Here is an 8,006-nt window from a genome sequence, read left to right on the forward strand (position 1 = left end):
AAAAGATAGCCTAATCTCGTATAAAGAGGTTACAGAGCACTATAAACTAAGCAGAAGGGTGTATCCGCCGCCAGACCGTTCCCTCGGAAACGGGGAGGCAATTGCATGCAGGAGACTACAAGGGGGCAATCATATTAGTCCCTTTTGGGTATATGCAACAATTTCAAAAGATGAAAAGGATCTACATTGCATAACATGTGGGAGATGGGCCATTGTAGATCATATTATATGGGAATGTAACAACAGCCCAGGAGCTAAAGAAAATATAGATAGAGACGCCTGGGAGACCCTGCTCCGTAGCGAGGACCCCGCTAAGTAGCAGCAAGCCATCCGCCTGGCGGCTGTGGCCGTGAAGCAACAATGCATATTCACCAGACCTTAGTTCGCGAGGCTCCTGAGTAAGGCTCCATCAGGCCTGCGTGCCGGGGAGTCCGAAACGGGGCTTCTTATCGGTGGAAATAAAGGTTTTCAACAACACTTCAAGGTCAGTGGTGGCCACCGCCGGGAGGCGACCGAATGCGCGATATGAGGCCCCATCTGCAGCCGGTGTGACGTCGTCACGTGACGTCGTGTCACCTGACCCCACTTCAGGGTCAATGGTGGTCCCTGTCGGGCGTCGCGCGAAGGCCCGAAACCTACTTTAATATACTTCGCATAAAATAGATGGCATAGTGTGTGTGTGGTGTATAATCTCGGTGATGACGCAATGCACGTCCGATGTTATGTCATGGGTTTGAAATGTGAGCGAGCGGTGTAAGAGGGTAGATGCTCGAAGAGTAAGGGTAGTGTTGGAGTGAACTGAAACATGACTAGGGAGCGTGGCGGGCGTATTGGTGTCCTGTAGGAGGAGGATTTGGGGTGTGGGAGTGAAGGTGGGGCGGAGAAGTTGAAGGGATGCGCGCTTGCCCCAGAAGCTGCGACAGCTCCATTGCAGGAGAGGTAACATGTTGCAATTAAAGGTCTGCCCCGCCATATTGGAGCGGGGGGGTTTGAGGATTGGGGTTGGGGAGGTACTAAGCTCATTTCCAGCATCTGGAGCATTCGGGTGAATAATTGCTCCATCTGCTGTTCAAATCGGTGGGTGAGCTGATTTATGATGGAGCTAAATTTTGCCTCGAAGCGCGCGTCCATTTCCTGGAATTTTGCGTTGAGTTTTTCTTCTAGATTCCTGTGATATAGCGAAGTAATGCTTTCGCATTAATTGGCTCACAGGAAGGGACCCCGCCGGGGTGGCGCAGTGTACGACGCTCGACTACTGTTCCCAAGGACGCGGGATCGAATCCCGGCCTCGGCGGCAGCTTTTCGGTGCAGGCGCAAAGCAAGGCGTCCGTGTGCTGTGCGATGTCAGCGCACGTTAAAGAACCCCAGGTGGTCTAAATTTCCGGAGTCCTCCACCACGGCGTCTCTCATAGCCTGAGTTGCTTTGGGACGTTAAACCCCACAAACCAAACCAAACCAAAGGTGCGGTATCTGTCACACTTGTTTCTGTGGACACCTGAACCGCGCCATAAAGGAAGGGAGGAGGGTGGGAGAGAAAGTGGAAATAGAAAAGATTGGCTGTGGTTTAGCTTGGTTAAGTGTGGTGAATGCGAAGCAATACGTGGTACTACTATTGTACCGCTTGTAGTGATGTGATGCTTGGCTGTGCTATATTCACCATGGTGATGCTCCGGTTATGTTTGCTGTTATGGCTATGGTGACGCTTTAGTGTACAATGTTTAGCTATGATTTTGCATACGTCTGGTAGAAAGGCGCAGTATCTGCCACACTTTCTCCGACAAGTGTGCGTTTGGATTGTACGCCATCGCTCCTGTTGCGTGGCGTTCCTGGGCGCTTTTAAGTGTGGGATTGACAGGAACGCTAGACAAGGTGAGACCTCAGTCTTTCGCCTTTCACTACTTAGTCGCCGAACTGGTAGTGCAGCTAGTAGATGCCCGTTCCAAACTACCGGACCAATTAGTACCTTCCTCTCCTGCTTCTTTCGTCGATTCTGCTACCGAAGGCATTGACCGCCTTTTCCTCCTAGCTGCTGCTTGCGCTCGTCGCTTGGAAAGCCGTTATTCTCGCTCTTCTTCGGTCTCTGTGGCTCGCATTTGCCTAAGCCCTTTCACTGTCGGCGGCATCTCATGGCTTGACGAGAGGAGCAGAGTCAGGCCGTAATTGCCATCGCGAAATGCGGCGGTGAGCCCCCGCTCTTACACAGATGGTATGACGTCACGCAGCGCGCAACTTCACTAGTGAGAGGAGCAGAAGTCAGGCGGTAACTGCCACCGCTCAAGGCGACGGCGCGAGTTGAGCCCCGCTCTTATACAGATGGTATGACGTCACGCAGCGTGCAGCGCGAATAGTGAGAGGAAAGGAGTCAGGCCGTAACTACCACGGTTTTCTTCCTCCATGGTAACTGCCACCGCGAAAGGCGACGACGCGAGTTGAGCCCCCACTCTTGCACAGATGGTAGGACGTCACGCAGCCAGATCACGCTAAAGGTAAAGCGTGGCTGCCACCGCCGCGCCTTTTGATGGGCTGAGGTGGTAGCTAAAGTAGTATTGCTTCTCAATAAAAGAGGAGCCATAGTGGAGCGTTTCGGAGTAATTTCGACCACCTGGGACCTTTACGTGCGATGTCAGCACACGCGGTCGGCTCAGTTTCAATGGAGGTGAAATGAAGAGGTGTCCGTGGGCTGTGTGAGGTCAGCGCACGTTAAGTATCCCCAGGTGGTCGAAATTACTCCGTAGCCCTCAAAATCCTGCGTACCCTGAACAAGACAAATGCCTCGTCTGGAAACCGGGATATTAAGGCGCGGAAGGAAATGAGTACGCCCATGCTACTGCCCGAGCTCTCCTGCCCCGGGACTCGACCATCTATCCCCCACACCCCCTATTCCGGTCCTCTGGCGACGTACATGGAGAGGCTACAGCACTGCGGACTCTCTCGGAGAAAATGTCCAGCCCAGCCAAAGGGCTCTCCAATGCGGAGGAAGTTAGATGGCGATGCCTACAGACAGGTACATATAGCACATCAGCCCGTTTGAAACAATCCCCCCTAATGTAAATATTGCGGGGAGAAGGCAGGGGTGCGCCACATGTTGTTGACCTGCCCACACAATCGACGTGATGACCCAAATGCAGTACCAACTAATGAGCGGTGGGAGGCTGCCCTATCCAGCTCTGGACTAGAGGCCCAACTGGCCCTCGTGACATGCGCGCGGATAGCGGCGGCAGCCGCTGGAGTCCCGGATTAGGGATCCCACCTACGCATCCCCCTCCCTTATTTCTGCTCAATAAAGTTTTTTTGTCAGTCAGTGGGCAGGATGGCGGAAACATTGAGGTCCGTGAGTGACTCATCACTTGAAAATGTATTGCTGTTCCTTGCTGGGTGAAAAAATTTAGAATTTTTGGTGGTTTTTCAAAACCGAATGGTCGCGTTTTGAAATACTCCAAGTGCATCAAGGACTATCGAGCCGGCATTCTGGCGTCGCTATGACTGGAGAGCCTCAAGAAATGAACGTTTTTATGAAATCTACTATAAAAAAGTGACGTGTTGATTTGTCGCCAATGCTTCTGAAAAGCGAAAGCGTCTCGGTGCTGTTTAATATTACTAAAGGTATAAGAATAATATTATTCTATGCAGACTGAACTTCAGGCATCCCTTCTTTGTCTTGAGGATACAGTAACCAAAATTGGCCTCGAACTCGCTCCACATAAAACAGAATTGATTAGTATCGACGGAAAACATAAAACCAACTCCGGTATAGAGATCCATCGTCACATCGGAGGCAACACCATCACCTCATCAAATGGGCAAATCTACATTCTTGGCATGCCAATCTCATGATGCAACAGTCCCCAGAAATGGGTTCATCAGCTACAACGCCTTTGGCCAGCACTGCTGCATACTATCGCCTGTCCAACCGGCACGGCGGTGCGCGGCAGCATGCCTGCCGTGCGATGGCGAGAGCAGCGGCAGTCGGAAAAATCCTTTATGGCACACCCGTCCTCCAACTGTCGAAGACTGACTTCGCTAAGGTCGAACGCCTTCATCGCGCTATACTACGCATTATTACCGGTGTACCTAATCACACTCCAATAGCTGAATGTGAGCATTTGGCCGCTCTGCCACCGCTCACTACCATCGTTTCCGAGTCGCAGACGCGTCATTGAATACGTCTAGAGAACACTGTCCAAGGGCGTCGCCTGCTGGCCTGGCATGAACAGTGTAACGACAAAATACCAGCTCTATATGCATCTCTTCCCACTTGGGAGACGCCAGCAGCCACATGCCTCCATTGCCCACATATAAACCGCGAATTTGTCATTCCCCGGGAGCTTCTCGTTGCCCATCACCGACAAGAGCGAATCTATTATACGACAGACATATACAGCAACGCTTCGATTACAAGCTAATTTGTGTCTATGGGCTGGGTATGCGATGACAACCCTTCCCTATCAGGCGCTTGCGCCTGCCACCTACATCAAGGTACCCCTCTTAATGCTAAACTCGCGAATTGGGGAGCCCTCTCAGGAGTGCCTTGCACCGTAACTGATTAAATACATATGCTTACTGATTCCTATGAAGCTTACAAGGAAATCGCTACTCCGGGTTCACAAGATGCAACTCCTACGGCCATACAGCGCCTCCTTAAACGCCACCAACTCGCGACCAGAATTGTCGTTATTCAGTGGACCCCAGTTCACTTGGACAAATCAGGGGGCAATACGGCGGCATACGCCGCGGCTGCCTTGGCAGGTGGGATGTCCATCTTTACTTCCCCACCCTTCTTGCTTCATCCTTACTCAACCTTGGGCGGGCAACACACCCCTTCTCTTGCCGTTATGCACTATACTATGACCAGTCTTCAAAGCCTCAGTCAGCATCGCATGCAGGTGGCCACATCAGACCTGCCTTTTTATGCAAAAAACCCACCTCACCCGAAGTCAAGAAGTCTTTCTGAATAAACTCCTCTTCCATGCTGCATACACGCCACGTATTATGGCCCGCTGGCGTCAATACACAGAGTAAATGATTCCGTGCCTCACTGTAGTAGTAGTACTAAAAACATTTAGTTTAACAGGCCCCTGGGCCCCCACGGCCCCACTACACTCAAACGTGCATGTTCGTACAGTTCATGACGTCGACAGCTCGATATGTGGCGGTCTTTTGCCGGACTGGGTCCTCAGAGCGCAGCAGGGTCTCCCATTCCTCCCAGGTGGTAAAGCGCTCCAGACCCTGCGGGGGAGGATCCGCCGGGCATTGGAATAGAATGTGGGTGAGGGCGGCAGTGGGGTGGTTACAAAGGGTGCAGGAAGGGTCGGTGAGAGTGGAGTGGTAATGGGACCTAATGTAAGCGGATGGGAGACTTCGCGTCTGGAGGCGGTGCCATAGTGTTTGGTGGTGATTGCTGAGGAAGGAGTGAGGTGGAGGGGTAGATCTGTCTCTCGACTCGGTAGGCCTGAGTCATCTCTTTAAATGTGTGCATGCGCTCCCGGGAGAACTCTGATGTCGGGACCGCCTGTGCCCGGCGTATTAGACCTCGGGCTAAGCTTTCGGTGGCCTGGTTGCCAGGGTTGCCCGAGTGTGCAGGCCCCCAGATAAGCTCCACGTGGCGGGCCGGGTTGGCAGTGGGCGAGGTCAGTATGCAAAGAGTAGAAACATGAACTTGCGCACGTGCGAAATTAAGTAGTGCAGTTTTTGAGTCTATTAGTATATATTTAACTTCCGTGTGGTCAATTGTAAGGGCGATCGCTGCCTCCTCGGCCACTTATGAGGAGGTAGCAGAGGGGAGGGGAAAGTTGCGATGGACTGAAGGGTATTGTTCACCGCGGCTGCCGCCACCTCATCGCCCGAGCATGCGGGGTCCACTCATTCGGCATCCCTGTTGAAGCCGTAATACTTGGGGAGCGCCTTTGCCCGGGCTCGCCGGCGGGGCTCGTATTGTTGTGGATGGGAGTTTTGGGGAAGGGGTTTGACAAGAAGATTGGAATGGATAGGGCGTGGGATGGAGAGGAGTGTGGGGTCGTTAGCTGGGATGTGAACGTCGAGAGGCCTGAGGATGTGATGTTCGGTGCTAGTATGTGTCAATCGGATATACTGGGTCTGTCTGTGGGCCTCCACAAGCTCCCCAACAGTATTGTGGAGACCCTGTTGAAGTAGGTTCTCTGTTGAAGTGTTGGGGGTTAGGTGAAGGGCAGTTTTGAACGTGGTACGAAGCATCGCGTCCAAGGTGGAGATCTCGTCGCCTCTAAGCTTGAGGTAAGGGAGCGTGTATAAGAATCGGCTGAGGATAAAGGCATGAATAAGACGACATAAATCGAGCTCCCTCATGCCCCTATGGCGGCCCGAAACTCTGTGAATGAGGTGCGAGATCGAACATGTCACCCGCTCGAGTTTCTTTATTGTAAGGCTGTTTCTACCGCAGCTATGAATATGAAGCCCCAGGACCCGGAGAGTGTCCAACTACGTAATAGGGCGATCATCCAAAGCAACGGTTATAGAGCACTGGGAGGGTTACGGGTGGTGGGGTGGAGGATGAGGAGCTCGGGCTTCTCTAGGTATCATGAGAGTGCGATGCTTCGGGCGTGTACTTGGGTTAATGTGGCGGCGCTTTGTAGTGTGCCTTCTATGTCGCCATCACTGCCGTGGGTAGTCCACAATGTTATGTCGTCGGCATAGAGGGTGTGCCGGAGGTGTGGTATCGTGGTGACGTTTTGGGCAAGTGAGATCATTATCGCGTGGAACAGGAAAGGGGAGTGGACGGAGCCCTGGGGAGTACCGACCCATTTAGGGGAGTAAGGAGATGATGTGTGGGGCCAAAGGGGACCTCAGTCGTGCGGTTTTTAAGGAAAGCTACAAAATAGGTGTGAGTACGCAGATCCACATCAAGACAGGAGAGGGCTGTCATGATCGCGGTGTGATCAACTCCATTAAATGCTTTAGATAAATCCAAAGCGAGGACGGCCTTTGTATGGCCCGGGATAGCCGGGTCAAAAACGTCGGTGGTGAGCTGCAGCATGGCATCCTGCGCGGAAAAACGGGGGCGGAAGCCGACCATGCTGTGGCGGTAGAGGTCGTTGTCCTTCAAGTGCTCAGTGAGTCTCGCCAGCAGGACGCGTTCGAAAAGTTTTCGCAGACACGAAGCGAGGAAGATGGGTCAGGGAGTTGCTTGTGTGAGTGGTTTATTTGGTTTGGGAATAAATATAGCTCTGGCATGGCGCCAAGACTGGGGGAGGGTACCTTCCTCCCAGCATTTGTTAAAGTAGTCCGCAATCTGGGTGATCGACTGATCCTCCAGGTTGCGAAGCATGGAGTTGGAGATTTTGTCAACACAAGGAGCGGAAGAGGTGCGGAGTGTCACGAGGGCCGCTCGAAACTCGGCTTCCGTACTCTCAACATCGAGAGTAGAATTTGGTTGGCCTGTATAGGGAGGAAGGGGGTCAGATGTGCCGGGTGATGTATGTGTTTGTTTTAGGTTGTCCAAAAGGACGTCCGGGATTAAGTCCGTGTTGTGTATGAGTCTAGTGACATGATCTTGCATAGCTGTTTTGGACTGTGTAGAGTTGATGAGATGTTGAAGGTGTTGCCAGGCTCGCTTGATGGAGAGATTGCCGGCAATGCTGTCACAAACTTGTCCCCAGTTGGACCGGCAGAACTACTCTGCATGTTGGGTGATCTGTGACTGCAGTGCGGCCAGCGTCTTGTTCAGCTTGCGGTTAAGTTTGTTCTTTTTCCAGCGCACTAGAAGGCTGTTATAAGCCTCGAAGAGGTGGGCGAGTCTAGAGTGTGATGTAGGAGTATCCTGTGTTGTTTCGATGTGTTGGGTGTGTGTGGAGACATCGGTCATGAGTGAGCTCACCCATTGGTCGATGTCTGTGATAGTTGAATCTAGGTAGTCCATTCGCATTTTGCGAATGGCATCCCAGTTTGTTAGCTTGTGTGTAAGGAATTTCTTATAAGGCTGTGTAAACGGTACCGCGTGAAATATAAAAATATAATGTAGTGTTCGCTGCCTA

Source organism: Amblyomma maculatum, chromosome 3 (assembly GCF_055883805.1).
Source record: "Amblyomma maculatum isolate TAMU_Amacu chromosome 3, ASM5588380v1, whole genome shotgun sequence".
Lineage (NCBI taxonomy): Eukaryota > Metazoa > Arthropoda > Arachnida > Ixodida > Ixodidae > Amblyomma > Amblyomma maculatum.